The following is an 18,703-nucleotide window of genomic DNA, read 5'->3' on the forward strand; positions in this document are numbered from 1 at the left end:
ATACATGCCCACGAACTACCTGCGTGATGTTGATGTACTCCTGTGGCCACGAAGATGTCACGATCTGTCCCCTATATAACATGTTGGATTAGCTCGGACGTTACCTTAGTCTCAGCGCCCGTACCTGAGATATAAAGGATTAGTTTCAAGAAGCTGTATGACACCGTTCCAAAGTCAATTAGTGTATGCATTGAGGGTAAAGGGGTACGTTGTCATACTCACAACTGGTCTCATAAAGCCAAGTTATTTGTAAATTTTACTCGTGTTCGTAGTCACTGAAATAATATTGCGTACCCTCTCAGTCATGTTTAATTCCGTTTCGAGGCCCACCCGCCCCTCATCGGTTTTTTTTTTTTTTTTTTTTTTTTTTTTTTTTTTTTTTTTTTAGCAAGATCCCGATATGCGAGCACTGAACTGGAATATGTCCGACCCTAACAGTTCGTATACCACCACCAACTGCCTACTAGCAACTTTCGCTGACAATCACAAAAGAAAAGAATGTACTTAAAGTCAAATATGGAAATAGTCACACAAAACCACTGCTCTCAGACTTGCGCAGAAACAAATTAAATTTGTTAGCAGTTTACCCTAGCCAAGTCCAAAGTCCGTCACTTTTATCCAGTACCACTTCCAGCTAGCTAATGGCTCGACGCTCTGCAGTGAGTCCTCTCTTTTTACCGTGCGAGTGCACGATCACTAATTAATCCGCAACACTCTTCGAAAAGTGCGTAAGCAGGATTAGACGCCCGCACATAGGAAGGCACTTTCGAATGCTTTTTAGGCTTTCCGTATCGGCAAAGTAACATAGTTGATGACGAAGGATCACTAACTAAAGACTTACGGAATGATAACTCTGCCCAGAGGTCCCATCACTTGTCACCACAAACTGACGTGGGCTGATAGATTTCGCGAGATCTTAACCACTCTGTGGAAAGAGTTAACGTATTAGGTCTTTCAGGAGCGGAATATAGGCATTCTGATTGGATGTTTCATGCTCCTACTCACTGTAAATTACTGCCTGCTAGCAAGCCTCTTAAGAATTTTTTCTGCAAGTACATCGGCTAATGTAGTGAGTATTGTGCTTCAGTGCTGTGTAATAGCTGTCGTACCAGCCGGATCGATGTGCAGCTCGACACCACTGTGTGCACGAGTAGTGGCACAGTGAGGCCAACTCTTGTCTGCGGCCTTCCACTGCTGAGCAGTATCCGTCCACCACAGATACGCAGAACTGAGACCCTTGGAAGGGATGACCACAATATACAAGAGAATGAGGAACTACCCATTCATCACGCCGTACCTGTCTTACGAGGAATTGGGCTTCGTTCGAGACACCCGCCACCAGTACTGTATGCTTAACAGCTAGCAACACCAATGTAAGAGATCTCTGGAACAAGAACTGTCAACATATCGAAAAAAACGGGAATTTGAGAAATATAACTGTGATACTGTGGGTGTCAAACTTTACGTGGAACTGTGGGTCAAATTAAATACAGTCAACACTGGATGTTGTCGGTGCTCTGACTTACTTTTTGTGGAGTATCAGAGTTACATCTGTGGTGCGCTGAAACAATCTATCGGACATACAAGAGAGTAGTGCGTTCTACGATGCCATAAGGGCTCATGGAATGATTTTATGAATGTGAATGCCACAGCGGTGGAACCCCCCCAGGGAGTCCACAACTCTTTTGTGGATACGTGCGTAGCGAGCACGGGACCCCGAGCTAATGTGGCCCTCCTTCCTTTCCGGGCTGCATACCTTCCTTTTCCGCATCCTTCCCTATCCTCCATCTTCGCCCCCCCCCCTCCCCTCACCTCTGGCTCTTTCCTTCCCTTTCTCCTCCTCTGGGAGTATGGTTTGTGCCTACGTCCGGAGACGGACGCTCGTAAATGTAACGCATTCTTCGCCTTCTCTGCTTGTATGTCTTCAACCTTCCTTTGTCCTTCCTTTGTCCTTCCTTTGTCCTTACCCTTTCTCTTGCCCTTTTCTCCGCTGCGGCGTAGACGTCTCTTCTTTCCTTTCCCTTTCTTTGTTTTTCCCTTTCTCTTTCTTCCTCCCTGTGCGTGTCTGAAGGCCGACCCACGCATTTTCGTGTGTAGCCGGTGACGGGGTAACGCGTAATTCCCCGCCCCGGGTAGACAGGTAGGACACGTACGTACCCCCTGCTAACGGCCAGGCCCAGGGAGGGGTGATTACCCGAGCTGATACCTTCCGAAATTGCCGATTGGTCCCTCCGTCCGTTTGTCAGGAGGTGTGACCTGAGGTGTGAACAATCACCTAAGGCGGGAGTGCCCTCAGAGAGGGCCCCCACAAGGGAGGAGCGCGCCATCGGAGACGCCGGTAATCATGGGGGATTCTTCCGCAATGGTTTCCTCACCTTCCACTATGTCTGCTCACAAGTGTAAGTTCACTGAGTCTCAGCCACAGACAGTTCTTCCATCGTTGCCACAGTTCCTTGTTGTTTCTCGGTCTGATGAAGGTCACGACTTCTCCACGGTCAACCCTTTCATTATTCAGAAAGGTGTCGACACAATTGCAGGTCCTGTAAAGTCTTGTTCCAAATTACGGAATGGCACCTTGTTGTTAGAAACAGTCAGTGCCCTCCAGCACTACCTGTCTGACCAAGGCGTAACGGCTGTTCATAGAGTTATGAAAAGGGTTGACACGAACATCATTCCAACCCGCACTGTCTTCTTGACATTTGACAAAGTTCAACTCCCATCGAAAATCAAAGCAGGCTATGAGATAATTTCCGTTCGCCCTTATGTCCCAAACCCTACGTGTTGCTACCGGTGTCAGCGGTTCAATCACACCAGCCAGCCCTGTTCCAATCCGGCCAAATGTGTTACGTGTGGCAAGTATGCCCATGAGGGTGATTGTCCACCTCCATCCCCTCGCTGCATCAACTGTATGGGTGACCACGCTGCTTCCTCTCGAGATTGCCCCATTTTTAAAGACGAAAAGCTCATCCAGGAAATCAGAGTGAATGAAAAGGTGTCGACCTTTGCTGCTCGAAAATTATTCGCCAGTCGACAGCCCACCGTGCCTCAGACAGGAAAATACAGCACTGTCCTTGCTTCTCCTCGGCCAACAAAGGAGGCGGCCACGCAGACTTGCGACCTCACCTTTAGTGCCACGGTCGTCAGATCGGCCAGTGCAAAGATCGCCCGTTCAACCTCACCACTTTCGCCTCCCCACTCTATGGCTCACCCTTCATCGGGTTCTGCTAAATCTCGAGCCCAAAAGTCAGACACAAAGACTTCGAAAAAAGAGCATACTCGTGAAGATTTTTTACGTACCCAACTTCACAAACATCGGTTCCTCCTTCATCTAAACATCATATGTCCAAGAAGGGTAATAAGAAACCCAGTTCATCTCCTTCTCCGCCTATGCGTGTCTCATCTACAGTACCACCTGGCGGAAATCGCCCTCGGCCGTCTTCTCTGTCGCCGAGGCGCACTGCTGGCGGCCGATCAACCGGCCGATCGCTGGTGGCAGGAGCTGCTGCTGAACAACCTATGGATCAGGATCTTCTGCCTTCGGCTGAATGCCATTCCATGCCGTCGGTCGCAGGCTCTGAGCAGTCGTTGAGTTGACGGCAACCTTGGTCACATTCCTCCATTTTCTGTTCACCCAATGTCCATTATCCACTGGAATATCCGCGGCATTCTTGCCAATCGGGATGAATTGTCGATCCTCTTACGATCCTACTCGCCGGTCATCTTCTGTCTTCAGGAAACAAAGCTGCGTCCCCATGACCGCTTTGTTCTCCCCCATTTTCAGTCTGTCCGATTTTATTTCCCCTCTGTTGAAGGCACTCCAGCCCATGGAGGACTCATGATTCTTCTCCATGATACTCTCCATTATTACCCAATCCACTTAAACACTTCCTACGAAGCTGCCGCTGTCCGTCTTTCACTTTCTGGATATACCTTTTCTCTTTGTACTGTATACATTCCATCGTCGACACCAATGGCACGAGCTGATCTCCTTCATCTTCTTGGCCAGCTTCCACCTCCCTATTTGCTGGTTGGGGACTTCAATGCCCACCACCTACTTTGAGGACCTCCACATCCTTGTCCACATGGCTCACCATTGCTAGACGTCTTCCACCAAGCGGATCTAGTTTGCCTTAACACTGGGGTCCCTACATTTTTGTCTGCCTCCACGACAAATTTGGACCTTGCGGTCGGTACTGTTCCGCTAGCTCGGCGCTTCGAATGGTTCGCCCTTGATGATACACACTCGAGTGATCACTTTCCATGTGTTCTTAGACTGCAACCTCAACTGCCCTATATGCGCCCGCGACGCTGGAAGTTTGCCCAAGCCAATTGGACACTTTTTTCGTCTCTAGCGACATTCGATGACCGTCACTTTCCTAGCGTCGACGATGAGGTCACACATATTACCGACGTTATTCTTACAGCTGCGAAACGTTCAATACCACGCACCTCCGAATTGCCCCGGCGCCCCCCAGTTCCTTGGTGGAACGAGGCATGCCGTGACGCAATACGTGAGCGGCGACGTGCTTTTCGCGTTTTCCGCCACCATCCTACTTTGGCCAACTGTATCCGCTATAAGCAGTTCCGTGCGCGATGCCGTCGCGTCATCCCCGATAGCAAGAAGGCAAGCTGTAAATTCTTTATTAGCTCATTTAACACCTTCACTCCCTCCTCGGTAGTTTGGAGTCGGATTCGACGGTTATCAGGCGCGCCTAGTTTCTCCCTGGTCTCTGGGCTCACTGTCGCGCGTGATACGTTAGTGGACCCCGTCGCAGTTTCTAACTCCTTGGGTAAACACTTTGCTGAGATTTCGAGCTCTTCAAATTACCCGCCAGCGTTTCTCCCGAAGAAACGTGCAGCGGAAGTGCAACCTCTTGCTTTCTTCTCTCAAAATCGCGAAAGCTATAATACTGTTTTCTCCATGCGGGAACTCCAACATGCACTCTCTTCTTCTCGCTCCTCTGCCCCAGGACCGGATGGTATCCACATCCAAATGTTGCTGCATTTATCATACCATAGTCTGCGTTACATCCTTCGCCTTTATAATTGAATTTGGACCGACAGTACTTTTCCCAGACGATGGCGGGAAGCTATCGTCGTTCCTGTTCAGAAATCTGGAAAGGACAAACATCTCCCCTCTAGCTATCGCCCCATTTCTCTCACGAGTAGTGTATGGAAGGTTTTGGAGCGTATGGTGAATTGCCGTTTAGCTTGGTGGCTGGAGTCCCGCAGTCTTTTAACACCTGCCCAGTGCGGTTTCCGAAAACATCGTTCTGCAGTTGACCATCTTGTTTCTCTCTCCACTTATATCATGAACAATTTTCTCCGGAAGCGCCAAACAGTAGCAATATTTTTTGATCTGGAGAGAGCATACGATACCTGTTGGAGGGCAGGCATCCTCCGCACACTGTTCTCTTGGGGCTTTCGAGGTCGGCTGCCCCTTTTTCTTCGCGAATTTATGGCAGAGCGCACATTTAGAGTGCGGGTGAACACTAATCTTTCCCGTACTTTCTCCCAAGAAAACGGGGTACCCCAGGGCTCCGTGCTAAGTGTTGTACTGTTTGCTATTGCCATAAATCCAATTATGGATTGTCTCCTTCCTGATGTCTCGGGATCCCTCTTTGTGGACGATTTTGCGATCTACTACAGCTCTCAACGGACCAGCCTTCTTGAACGACGTCTTCAAGGATGTCTCGATCGCCTCTACTCTTGGAGCACCGAAACCGGCGTCCGTTTTTCTCCCAGTAAGACCGTTTGTGTTAATTTTTGGCGACGTAAGGAGTTTCTTCCACCCTCCTTACACCTTGGACCTGTCAACCTTCCATTTTCGGACGTCTCTAAATTCTTGGGTCTTATGTTTGACAGAAAACTGTGCTGGTCATCCCACGTTTTCCTATCTTTCGGCTCGCTGTCTGTGATCCCTCAACACCATCCGTGTCCTGAATGGTACCTCCTGGGGAGCGGACCGAGTGGTCCTTCCCCGCCTCTATCGCGCCTTAGTGCGCTCGAAATTGGACTATGGAAGCATAGTTTACTCCTCTGCTCGGCCGTCTGTTCTTCGTCGTCTCGACACTATCCACCACCGTGGATTACGTTTAGTGTCTGGAGCTTTTTACACCAGCCCTGTGGAAAGCCTTTATGCTGAGACTGCTGAACCTCCGCTGTCCAATCGGCGAGCAGTCCTTCTGAGTCGTTATGCTAGCCATCTGTCTTCCATGCCTGCAAATCTGGCCCATGACATTTTTTTCGACGCCTCCTTGGATGTAGGGTATGCAGGCTGCCCTTCCTCCCTACTACTACCGGGAGTCCGCTTCCGTCAACTGCTCCATTCTCTTTCCTTCCGCTTTCCTAAACCCTTCGTGACAACTTGGGGTACAGCACCGCCTTGGCTCCGTCCCCGGATCTGCCTGCTCCGTGACCTTTGCCAATTTCCCAAGGATGGTACCCCTTCACTTGTTTATCGTCGGGCATTTGCTGCTGTATGTGCACAAATGAAGGAAGCCACATTTATTTACACTGATGGCTCGAAAACATCGTTAGGTATAGGGAGTACCTATATTGTTGGCGACACCCTAAATCAATTTCGGCTTCCCGACCAGTGTTCGGTTTATACTGCGGAGCTTTATGCTGTTCTCCAGGCTGTCCACTACATCCGCCGCCATCAGCGGATACAGTACGTTTTCTGCTCAGATTCTCTCAGCTCTCTCCTCAGTCTCCAAGCTCTTTACCCTGTGCACCCTCTGGTCCACCGGATTCAGGACTGTCTGCGCTTGCTCCACCTGGGGGGCGTCTCGGTGGCGTTCCTCTGGCTCCCAGGACACGTTGGTATCTGTGGAAATGAGGCGGCCGATATTGCGGCCGAGGCTGCACTCTCTCATCTTCGGCCAGCTATTCAATCGATTCCCGTCGCCGATGTACGGAGCGTTTTATGTCGTCGTGTTGTTCATTTATGGCACGCACATTGGTCGACACTTCCCCATAATAAATTGCGGGACGTGAAAGCTCTTCCTTGTGCTTGGACCTCTTCCGAACGCGTCATCGGGAGGAGGTAATTTTAACTAGACTCCGGATAGGGCACTGTCTTTTTAGCCATCGACATCTTTTAAGCGGCAAGCCTCCCCCACTCTGTCCCCACTGCTGTCAGTTGTGGACGGTAAGACACCTTTTAATTGAGTGCCCCCATTTTACTCCGTTACGCGTCCGTCTACAGCTGTCGCCTGATATATCGTCCATTTTAGCAGATGACACGCGCTCAGCCGATCGCGTTCTCGAGTTTATTAGTGCCAGTGAGATGACGTCAGTCATTTGAAGCTTTTTTTTTTTTTTTTTTTTTTTTTTTTGGAGGGGGGGGGGACAACCAAACACTTTCTGTAGTGGATTTTTAAGCCTTCCTTCTGCTTTTAGTTTCTCCAATTTTTTGAGTTTCGTTCCCACTGCTGCTGATTTCCATTTTCGGTTTTTACTGTTTCCTAAGTCACGGACCGGGCGCTAATGACCATAGCAGTTTTGCGCCCTAAAACCAAAACAAAAAAACAGCGGTGGAATGGGTTAGAAGCTTAAATATTTGTCTTTTTGCTTTGTGCGGTGACATTCATCAAATATTGTGAATATACTGCCGAGCAGTTCTAGGCGCTACAGTCTGGAACCGCGCGACCGCTGCGGTCGCAGGTTCTAATCCTGCCTCGGGCATGGATGAGTGTGATATCCTTAGGTTAGTTAGGTTTAAGTAGTTCTAGGGGACTGATGACCTCAGAAGTTAAGTCGCATAGTGCTCAGAGCCATTTGAACCATTTTTTTGTAAATATACTGCGTGTGTGTGCCATGTGGAAGACGACGACGACGACGACGATGATGATGATGATGATGATGATGATTAGCCATCATGCGTAAACTACTCGCCCTTATGGTCAATCTAGTCGACTCCAACCGTCATTCATTTACGAGGATCAAGGACAGTCCAGTTGATCTTCGGGGCGAACACCCTGAAACCAGAAACTCGGTTAAGTGAGTGCAGTAAAGAGCTGGGCTAGCATACCTGGGCGGGTAGAAAAAGCATTTGTCTCTCTCTCTCTCTCTCTCTCTCTCTCTCTCTCTCTCTCTCTGTGTGTGTGTGTGTGTGTGTGTGTGTGTGTGTGTGTGTGTGTGTGTGTGTGTGTGTGTGTGTGTTGTTCGCTGCATTTTAAAGACAGCGATTCAAGCTCCTCAAATTACTTGGATCACTTCTTTCGTGCGCTACGAGTCGTTTGTAGGTTTGCGCCGACGGTGCAGCCTGAACTACTATCGTTGGCCCACTTGTCACACTAACACAAAGACTTCGCTACGTGTGTGAGGGCATTTTTCCTTTCTTACGTCGCCCACCACCCGCTGACAGCTCGTGGCGTGACCGTAGTATAGAGTCCGTGACGGCGACTTGTCAGTCAGTTACTGCGGCCTAAGAAGGCAGAGCGCAGTGTGGACGTCCGGATTGAGCAGTGAGAGCCGGCGGTTGAACGGCCGCCCGCAGACAGGCAGGCAGGCAGACAGGCAGACTCAGACCGAGGGGCCACGTGCGCGGCCTTGCTGCGGCTGGGCGGGACCGGGACCAGGCCGCCAGCACGTGCGCGCCTCGCTCCACTGTGCGTGCCGCGCCGCGCCGGCTGCCTCCTTTGTCTCTCCTGTCCGCCGAGAAGCTGCACGTCGTCACATTACCCCCACCTAGCACACGTTTCTCGCTCTTACCGTCTACTGCAAACGTGCCAGGGCTGACCCGGAAAGTCAGTGACATTTCTGAGGTGTCAGGTCAGAGGGGTGTTCTGAACACAATTTCGACACAAAGCAGCTCAATAGGCTGTGGAGTGGAAGGGGTAGGCTAGCAATACAACAGTGCATCGCCATTGACTAGACACTTATTTATTGAACACCTAAGTCAGGTATTACCCAAAAGGAACAATCAGTACAAATTACAAAATAATATTCTTTTCCTGTAAGTCACTCAAACATTTAAACAGGCAAATAGCAATCATTTAACTGAAAGCCTTTAAGAAAGCAAGACTAGAAAATTTGCATGATGAGTTAAAATCATATTTAAATAGGCTCCGACCGAGCACATATTTTTTATTTAAGGAACCAGCGATCAAAATTAATTACATAATCCTCAAAAACCATATTACATCCAAGACATTTAAGATTAAACAGTAATATATAACATCAGAGAGCTGCAGTCCCAAGTTTTAAGCAGCACGTTTCAGATGGACTGCACTGCAACAGTACAATACAAGTCCCTCAGAGAATCTCCCCACACAGGAAGTTATTGCCGCAATCGACAAAATATCATCATCATTCCATGTACAGACCTAAAACAAACTATATTCCCTACCACAGATTGCCAAAGTCACTCAACAGCTACGAAATCATGGGATACAAATTATTTAATAATCTTCCTCAATCTGTTCAAGAATTACCTGAACAATTATTCAAACAAACAATTCATGACTGGCTAGTCCTCCACCCATTCTATGACATAAGAGAATTTATCAACTGTAATATAATACTATAATGTTAACAAGAAACCTGTTGTTTCTTTCAAACTATTAATTGTATTTTAGCATGTATATGACGTTGTCTATTGCTGTAATGGCCGAATGACAATAAAATTATTATTATTATTATTATTATTATTATTATTATTATTATTATTATTAAAGCTCTCTTAAGTTTGGTACAGTTAATTCCCTTTCAACATAACATACAAGTCTAGCCCTAGGACGGCACCGACACCCCGCAATTTAACACGCGAAAAACTACAGCGATGCGCTCATCACGTATCCTTAAAAAATCCAAGAACAGATAGCCGGCTCCCTAATATCGGAACATTTGACCACGCGCAGCGTGCGGGTTTGCGGGATGCTGATCTCGCCCTCAACCTCCACACCAGTTCAAATACTAGTCAGCCTACAATCTTCCCCCCAGGGGGTCCACAACTCTTTTGTGGATACGTGCGTAGCGAGCACGGGACCCCGAGCTAATGTGGCCTTCCTTCCTTTCCGGGCTGCATACCTTCCCATTCCGCATCCTTCCCCATCCCTATCTTCGCCCCTCCTCCCCTCACCTCTGGCTCTTTCCTTCTCTTTCTCCCCATCTGGGAGTATGGTTTGTGCCTACGTCCGGAGACGGACGCTCGTAAATGTACTGCATTTCTTGCCTTCCTTGCTTTTATGTCTTCTTCCTTCCTTTGTCCTTCTCTGTCTTTTTCCTTCCTTTGTCCTTCTCTTTTCCTTACCTCTTCTCTTTCTCTTTTCTCCGCTGCGGCGTTTGAGACCTCTCTTCCTTCCCTTCCCCTTCCCTTTCTCTTTCTTCCTCCCTGTGCGTGTCTGAAGGCCGACCCACGCCCTTCGTGCGTAGCCGGTGACGGGGTAACGCGTAATTCCCCGCCCCGGGTAGACAGGTAGGACACGTACGTACCCCCTGGTAACGGCCAGGCCCAGGGAGGGGTGATTACCCGAGCTGATACCTTCCGAAAATGCCGATTGGTCCCTCCGTCCGTTTGTCGGGAGGTGTGACCTGAGGTGTGAACAATCACCTAAGGCGGGAGTGCCCTCAGAGAGGGCCCCCACAAGGGAGGAGCGCGCCATCGGAGACGCCGGTAATCATGGGGGATTCTTCCGCAATGGTTTCCTCACCTTCCACTAAGTCTAGTCACAAACGTAAGCATACTGAGTCTCAGCCACAGACGATTCTTCCATCGTTGCCACAGTTCCTTGTTGTTTCTCGGTCTGATGAAGGTCACGACTTCTCTACGGTCAACCCTTTCATTATTCAGAAAGGAGTCGACGCAATAGCAGGTCCTGTAAAGTCTTGTTCCAGATTACGGAATGGCACCCTGTTGTTAGAAACACACAGTGCCCTCCAGTCACAAAAATTGCTGCGTACTTCTCTGCTCCACACCTTCCCCGTCCGGGTGGAACCGCACCGTACCTTGAATTCCTCGCGTGGAGTCGTTTATACACGCTCCCTCGATGGATTGTCTGACGAAGAAATTCAGCACTATCTGTCTGACCAGGGCGTAACGGCAGTTCATAGAGTAATGAAACGGGTTGACACGAACATCATTCCAACCCGCACTGTCTTCTTGACATTTGACACAGTTCAACTCCCATCGAAAATCAAAGCAGGCTATGAGATAATTTCCGTTCGCCCTTACGTCCCAAACCCTACGCGTTGCTATCGATGTCAGCGGTTCAATCACACCAGCCAGTCCTGTTCCAATCCAGCCAAATGTGTTACGTGTGGCACGGATGCCCATGAGGGTGCTTGTCCACCTCCATCCCCTCGCTGCATCAACTGTATGGGTGACCACGCTGCTTCCTCTCGAGATTGCCCCGTTTTTAAGGATGAGAAGCTCATCCAGGAAATAAGGGTGAAGGAAAAGGTGTCGACCTTTGCTGCTCGAAAATTATTCGCCAGTCGCAAGCCCACCGTGCCTCAGACAGGAAAATACAGCACTGTCCTTGCTTCTCCTCGGCCAACAAAGGAGGCGGCCACGCAGACTTGCGACCTCACCTTTAGTACCACGGTCGTCAGATCGGCCAGCGCAAAGATCGCTCGTTCAACCTCACCACTTTCGCCTGCCCACTCTATGGCTCACCCTTCGTCGGGTTCTGCTACATCTCGAGCCCAAAAGTCGGACGCCAAGTCTTCGAAAAAAGAGCATACTCGTGAAGAGTTTTTACGGACTGCAGCTTCACAACCATCGGTTCCTCCTTCCTCTAAACAACATTCTTCCAAGAAGGCTACAAAGAAACCCAGTTCCTCTCCTTCTCCGCCAAGGCGTGCCCCCTCTACAGCACCACCTGGCGGAAATCGCCCTCGGCCATCTTCTGTGTCGCCGAGGCGCACTGCTGGTGGCCGGTCAACCGGCCGATCGCTGGTGGCAGGAGCTGCTCCTGACCAACTTATGGATCAGGATCTTCTGCCTTCGGCTGAATGCCATTCCATGCTGTCGGTTGCTAGCTCCGAGCAGTCTTTGAGTTGACAGCAACTTTGGTCCCATTCCTCCATTCTCTTTTCACCCCATGTCCATTATCCACTGGAATATCCGCGGCATTCGAGCCAATCGGGATGAATTGTCGGTCCTCTTACGCTCCTACTCGCCGGTCATCTTCTGTCTTCAGGAAACCAAGCTGCGTCCCCATGACCGCTTTGTTCTCCCTCATTTTCAGTCTGTCCGATATGATCTCCCCTCTGTTGAAGGCTCTCCAGCCCATGGAGGACTCATGATTCTTCTCCGTGATACTCTCCATTATCACCCAATCCCCTTAAACACTTCCTTCCAAGCTGTCGCCGTCCGTCTTTCACTTTCCGGATACACGTTCTCTCTCTGTACTGTATACATTCCATCGTCCACACCAATGGCACGAGCTGATCTCCTTCATCTTCTTGGTCAGCTTCCACCCCCCTATTTGCTGGTTGGGGACTTCAATGCCCACCACCCGCTTTGGGGATCTCCACACCCTTGTCCACGTGGCTCCGTATTGCTAGACGTCTTCCACCAAGCGGATCTAGTTTGCCTCAACACTGGGGTCCCCACATTTTTGTCTGCCTCCACGACAACCTTATCTCATTTGGACCTTGCGGTCGGTACTGTTCCGCTAGCTCGGCGCTTCGAATGGTTCGCCCTTGATGATACACACTCGAGTGACCACTTTCCATGTGTCCTCAGACTGCAGCCTCAACTGCCATATATGCGCCCGCGACGCTGGAAGTTTGCCCAAGCCGATTGGACACTTTTCTCGTCTCTCGCGACATTCGATGACCGTCGCTTTCCCAGCGTCGACGATGAGGTCACACACATTACCGACGTTATCCTTACAGCTGCGGAACGTTCAATACCACGCACCTCCGAATTGCCCCGGCGCCCCCCAGTTCCTTGGTGGAACGAGGCATGCCGTGACGCAATACGTGAGCGGCGACGTGCTCTTCGCATTTTCCGTCACCATCCTACTTTGGCCAACTGTATCCGCTATAAGCAGCTCCGTGCGCGATGCCGTCGCGTCATCCGCGATAGCAAGAAGGCAAGCTGGAAATTCTTTATTAGCTCATTTAACACCTTCACTCCCTCCTCGGAAGTTTGGAGTCGGCTTCGACGGTTCTCAGGCGCGCCTAGTTTCTCCCCGGTTTCTGGGCTCACTGTCGCGCATGATACCTTAGTGGACCCCGTCGCAATTTCTAACTCGTTGGGTCAGCACTTTGCTGAGATTTCGAGCTCTTCAAATTACCCGCCAGCGTTTCTCCCGAAGAAACGTGCAGCGGAAGTGCGACCTCTTGCTTTCTCCTCCCAAAATCACGAAAGCTACAATACTGTTTTCTCCATGCGGGAACTCCAACATGCCCTCTCATCTTCTCGCTCCTCCGCCCCAGGACCGGATGGTATCCATGTCCAAATGTTGCTGCATTTATCCACCCATAGTCTGCGTTACCTCCTTCGCCTTTATAATCGAATTTGGACCGGCAGCACCTTTCCCAGACGGTGGCGGGAAGCTATTGTCGTTCCCGTTCCGAAACCTGGAAAGGACAAACATCTCCCCTCTAGCTATCGCCCCATTTCTCTCACGAGTAGTGTCTGTAAGGTTTTGGAGCGTATGGTGAATTACCGTTTAGCTTGGTGGCTGGAATCCCGCAGCCTTTTAACACCAGCCCAATGCGGATTTCGGAAGCATCGTTCTGCAGTTGACCATCTTGTCGCTCTCTCCACTTATATCATGAACAATTTTCTCCGGCAACGCCAAACGGTAGCAATATTTTTTGATCTGGAGAGAGCATACGATACCTGTTGGAGGACAGGCATCCTCCGCACACTGTTCTCTTGGGGCTTTCGAGGCCGGCTGCCCCTTTTTCTTCGCGAATTTATGGCAGAGCGCACTTTTCGGGTGCGGGTGAACACTACTCTCTCCCGTACTTTCTCCCAAGAAAACGGGGTACCCCAGGGATCCGTGCTGAGTGTTGTACTGTTCACCATCGCCATAAATCCAATTATGGATTGTCTCCTTCCTGATGTCTCGGGCTCCCTCTTTGTGGACGATTTTGCGATCTACTACAGCTCTCAACGGACCAGCCTTCTTGAACGACGTCTTCAAGGATGTCTTGATCGCCTCCACTCGTGGAGCATCGAAACCGGCTTCCGTTTCTCACCCAGTAAGACCGTTTGTGTCAATTTTTGGCGACGGAAGGAGTTTCTTCCGCCCTCCTTACATCTAGGTCCTGTCAACCTTCCGTTTTCAGACGTCGCTAAATTCTTGGGTCTTATGTTTGACAGAAAACTGTGCTGGTCCTCCCACGTTTCCTATCTTTCGGCTCGCTGTCTGCGATCGCTTAACACCCTCCGTGTCCTGAATGGTACCTCCTGGGGAGCGGACCGAGTGGTCCTTCTCCGCCTCTATCGCGCCTTAGTGCGCTCAAAATTGGATTACGGAAGCATAGTCTACTCCTCTGCTCGGCCGTCTATTCTTCGGCGTCTCGACTCTATCCACCACCGTGGATTACGTTTAGTGTCTGGAGCTTTTTACACTAGCCCTGTGGAAAGCCTTTATGCTGAGACTGCTGAACCTCCGCTGTCCAATCGGCGAGCAGTCCTCCTGAGTCGTTATGCTAGCCATCTGTCTTCCATGCCTGCTAATCCAGCCCATGACCTTTTTTTCGACGCCTCCTTAGATGTAGGGTATGCAGGCCGCTCCTCCTCCCTACTACCCCCGGGAGTCCGCTTCCGTCAATTGCTCCGTTCTCTTTCCTGCCCCTTTCCGAAAACCTTCTTGACAACTTGGGGTACAGCACCGCCTTGGCTCCGTCCCCGGATCTGCCTGCTCCGTGACCTTTGTCAATTTCCCAAGGATGGTACCCCTACACTTGTTTATCGTCGGGCATTTGCTGCTCTATGTGCACAAATGACGGACGCCACATTTATTTACACCGACGGCTCGAAAACATCCTTAGGTGTAGGGAGTGCCTATATTGTTGGCGACACCCCAAATCGCTTTAGACTTCCCGACCAGTGTTCGGTTTATACTGCGGAGCTTTACGCTGTTCTCCAGGCTGTCCACTACATCCGCCGCCATCAGCGGCTACAGTACGTTATCTGCTCCGATTCTCTCAGCTCTCTCCTCAGTCTCCAAGCTCTTTACCCTGTGCACCCTCTAGTCCACCGGATTCAGGACTGTTTGCGCTTGCTCCACCTGGGGGGCGTCTCGGTGGCGTTCCTCTGGCTCCCGGGACACGCTGGTATCTGTGGCAATGAGGCGGCCGATATGGCGGCCAAGGCTGCAGTCTCTCTTCCTCGGCCAGCTATTCAGTCGCTTCCCTTCACCGATCTACGGAGCGGTTTATGTCGCCAAGTTGCTCATTTATGGCATGCGCATTGGTCAACACTTCCCCGTAATAAATTGCGGGAAGTGAAAGCCCTTCCTTGCGCTTGGACCTCTTCCTCCCGAACGCGTCGTCGGGAGGAGGTAATTTTAGCTAGACTCCGGATAGGGCACTGTCTTTTTAGCCATAGACATCTTTTAAGCGGTAATCCTCCTCCACTCTGTCCCCACTGCTCTCAGCCGTGGACGGTCAGACACCTTTTAATTGAATGCCCCTATTTTAATCCGTTACGCTCCCGTCTACAGCTATCGCCTGATCTATCGTCGATTTTAGCAGATGACACGCGCTCAGCCGACCGCGTTCTGCAGTTTATTAGTGACAGTGAAATGACGTCAGTCATTTGAAGTTTTTTGGGGACACTCACCCCCTGTCTGTAGTGGATTTTTAAGCATTCTTTCTACTTTTAGTTTCTCCAATTTTATGAGTTTGTTCCCATTGCTGCTGGTTTTCAATTTCGGTTTTTTACTGTCTTAAGTAACGGGCTGGGCGCTAATGACCATAGAAGTTTTGCGCCCTAAAACCACAAAAAAAAAAAAAAAAAAAAAAGCCTACAATCTTGAACCACCATACACATTCCTTCAGTTACTGCATATAAAGCCAATGTGATAGGCCAGACCTAATGAAACCACCAGTTTTCGCCTCTAAATTGTCACAGTACAAGTGAGACTCAATCACAAATGTAATTTTACACCACCAGTTCCCGTATAGTCAATACAAGCGCCTGAGTTTCACCCGTTTATAACAGCAGGCAGCAACATCGTACGGAAAAGAGCGTAGACACAAGCTCTTACCAATCCTCTTCTCGGAAAGCAGCTACCGCAACTCTCGGGAACCACTGGGACATCCAGTGCAAAATTCGTTACTCCTTCACACAAATTACAGGACGCCCGCTTCCCGCTGCTTGCTACGGCGCCTTCCGTTCAGAGCCAACTTGTATATCTCCATGCGATAGGTCCGGTCCCACACTCGCTGCGTCAACCCGACAACCGTCTTCCACCACGTCCCGGAGCACACACACCCCCCACCCCCCGCCCAGATGGCGCTGCTTACCGCCCTGACCGTGGCGGGAAAGATAAACCACCAGAGTGACACTATCGATATGAGCCGCCACGGCTCAATTTCAATTCAAAAAAACTTTCTAAAATCCAATTTCCGCCCAAAAAACCTTCTGTCCGTTGCGAGCCCGCCTCGTCCAACTTTTAAACTACTTTGCTAACCGACAAGAGCTACTACTAGACAGCTGCATCCTTTGCCCGTGTGCTTTACGGAGGCGCATGTGGTTACTACACTGGCGAGCCGCCTGTCAGTGTCAGCTTTGGAAACTGGAGCAACCACATCTGTACTAGCATTCGGGGGGAGGACAGTTAAATCCCCGCGCAGCCATCCAGATAGTTATTCGTGGTTTCGCTGATTCGCTTAAGGCAAATCCACGTACTGCCAGTCTGGCAGTCGTTTGTCCAGTTCGTTTGTTATGTTCTTCGGTGTGAATACTGGTGTGATGCACCCCTCTGTGCTAATCTGTACTGCGCATAACTCTTCAGATAATCGCAGCTACTGCAGCCTATATCAGCTTAAAACTCCCTTCCCCCCCCCCCCCCCACCGTTTACAATTTTTACTCCTCGCACCTCCCTCTGCTGTGAAATAAACTATTTGTGAATGCCTCAGGATGTATCGTATCAAACGATACTTTAAATTTGTAAAGTTGTGCCGTAAACTGCGTTTCTCGTCTATTCAATTCAGAATTCAAACATTAGTTGTCCAGACTACCCGTCTAGTCATCAGAATTCGCCTTGTCGACCTTTTAAAGTCTCCCAAAAAGTACGACTTCAAGACTTTACTACGAAGAGCAGAGTTTGATATCGTTAATCGCATTAAATCTTTCGGACCGGCAGACAGACAGTTAAGGAGCCAAACCGGAAGAAAGTTACAAATAACGTAGCATTTCGTAGCGAAGTTTGCCAGTGTTCGAATAGAAAATGCTCATAATCACACGCACCTGGGGAAGGTGGTTTTTAATAGTTTTGACAGTTTACTCTTCACTTTTATTCAGTATCACTCATGACATGAACTTTTCCAGATAATGGATAAGTATCGCTTCATCCGTAACACCCCCCCCCCCCCCCCCAAAGAAAAAAAAATCCCCAACCACCCGCTCCCCAAAAAGTGGCTCCAAACGATCGAAGACGTTTCACAATCTTTGAAACACGTTCTCAAGGGGGAATTCACCACGCTGTTGCGTGCTCTCTGGTTGAAAGCAACTTAGACATGATCCAGCAAGCAGGCAGACATATGCAGCTATGACTTTATTGAGGACACTAGATTCCAGTGTCAATTGTAGAGAGAGAACTTTCTCGCCAGGGGAATCCAGCAACGCTTCCAATTGCTAAATATGTATGGGAATTGGATATACGTCGTAATCTCTTTCTCTGCTCTTTCTGTGTCCTCCTCTTCCTCCTCCTCCTCCTCCTCCTCTTTCTCCCCATCTCCTGGTCGCCCTCTCCGCTCATCTGCTCCTTCCCCCTCTGTCTGCCCATTTCCCTCCTCTCTCTATCCTTCTCCTCCCCTCTGTCTGTCCTAGAGCCTTGCTTACTGCTAGTGCAAACAAAACCTTGATTGGGAATTGAAGTCGCTTGAAATGAATGGGTAAATCGGTTGGGATCACCAGTAATATCGGGCAGGTTATGAGAGAGACCTCTCCAGCTGCTTGATCTGTAAAGGTAGCAGCTCCAGTCACAATATTTCGCATAGGTTTAGCCTGCGAATGGGTAAGATCATAAAGCTTTTGACGATTCTTGTTCCGTAATAGTATTCCAATCATGAGACAAAACTTCATAATACACTTCAATATTTTTTGTGAAACCGAGAGTGAAAAAAAAAACAGCAAATTGTTCTATATACAATCTTTGTGAGAAGTTGTTTATAAGGAGGAAGAACATATGTGGTAGAAACAGAAAACCTAATAGTTTATATTCCCTGCTATCTCAGTTGTCTGACTACGAAAAAGAAAGTTCACTTTACGGCACACCGTTTTCTCTGTCGCAGACATTTGTAACGGAAAACCTGGACATTGTCAGGGTGGCGATTCTTCTGGCAAACGTGCAGTTTTCAGGAAATTACGCTTTACCTGAAAAATCACGGGAATTACAGGAATTTCATAAAATCTCAGGTAATTCGATACTTTTAAGCTAGCTCTGGAATTTAATTTTATTGAGTTTTATAAATCACAAATTATAAGATACTCAATATTTCAAGAGTGTTAATTTTATGAATATTATTCCATGTAAATTATCGGTGTTTAAAAACTACGGT

General features: G+C 49.2%; 1 protein-coding gene across 1 annotated transcript in view; it reads left to right on the forward strand.

Moving 5' to 3' along the window:
- The window catches only part of LOC126164408 (phosphofurin acidic cluster sorting protein 2), a 704,396-nt gene that overhangs the window by 25,320 nt on the left and 660,373 nt on the right, over positions 1 to 18,703 (forward strand). The gene's annotated exons all lie outside the window — the stretch shown is intronic.

This window comes from Schistocerca cancellata, chromosome 1 (assembly GCF_023864275.1).
Source record: "Schistocerca cancellata isolate TAMUIC-IGC-003103 chromosome 1, iqSchCanc2.1, whole genome shotgun sequence".
Lineage (NCBI taxonomy): Eukaryota > Metazoa > Arthropoda > Insecta > Orthoptera > Acrididae > Schistocerca > Schistocerca cancellata.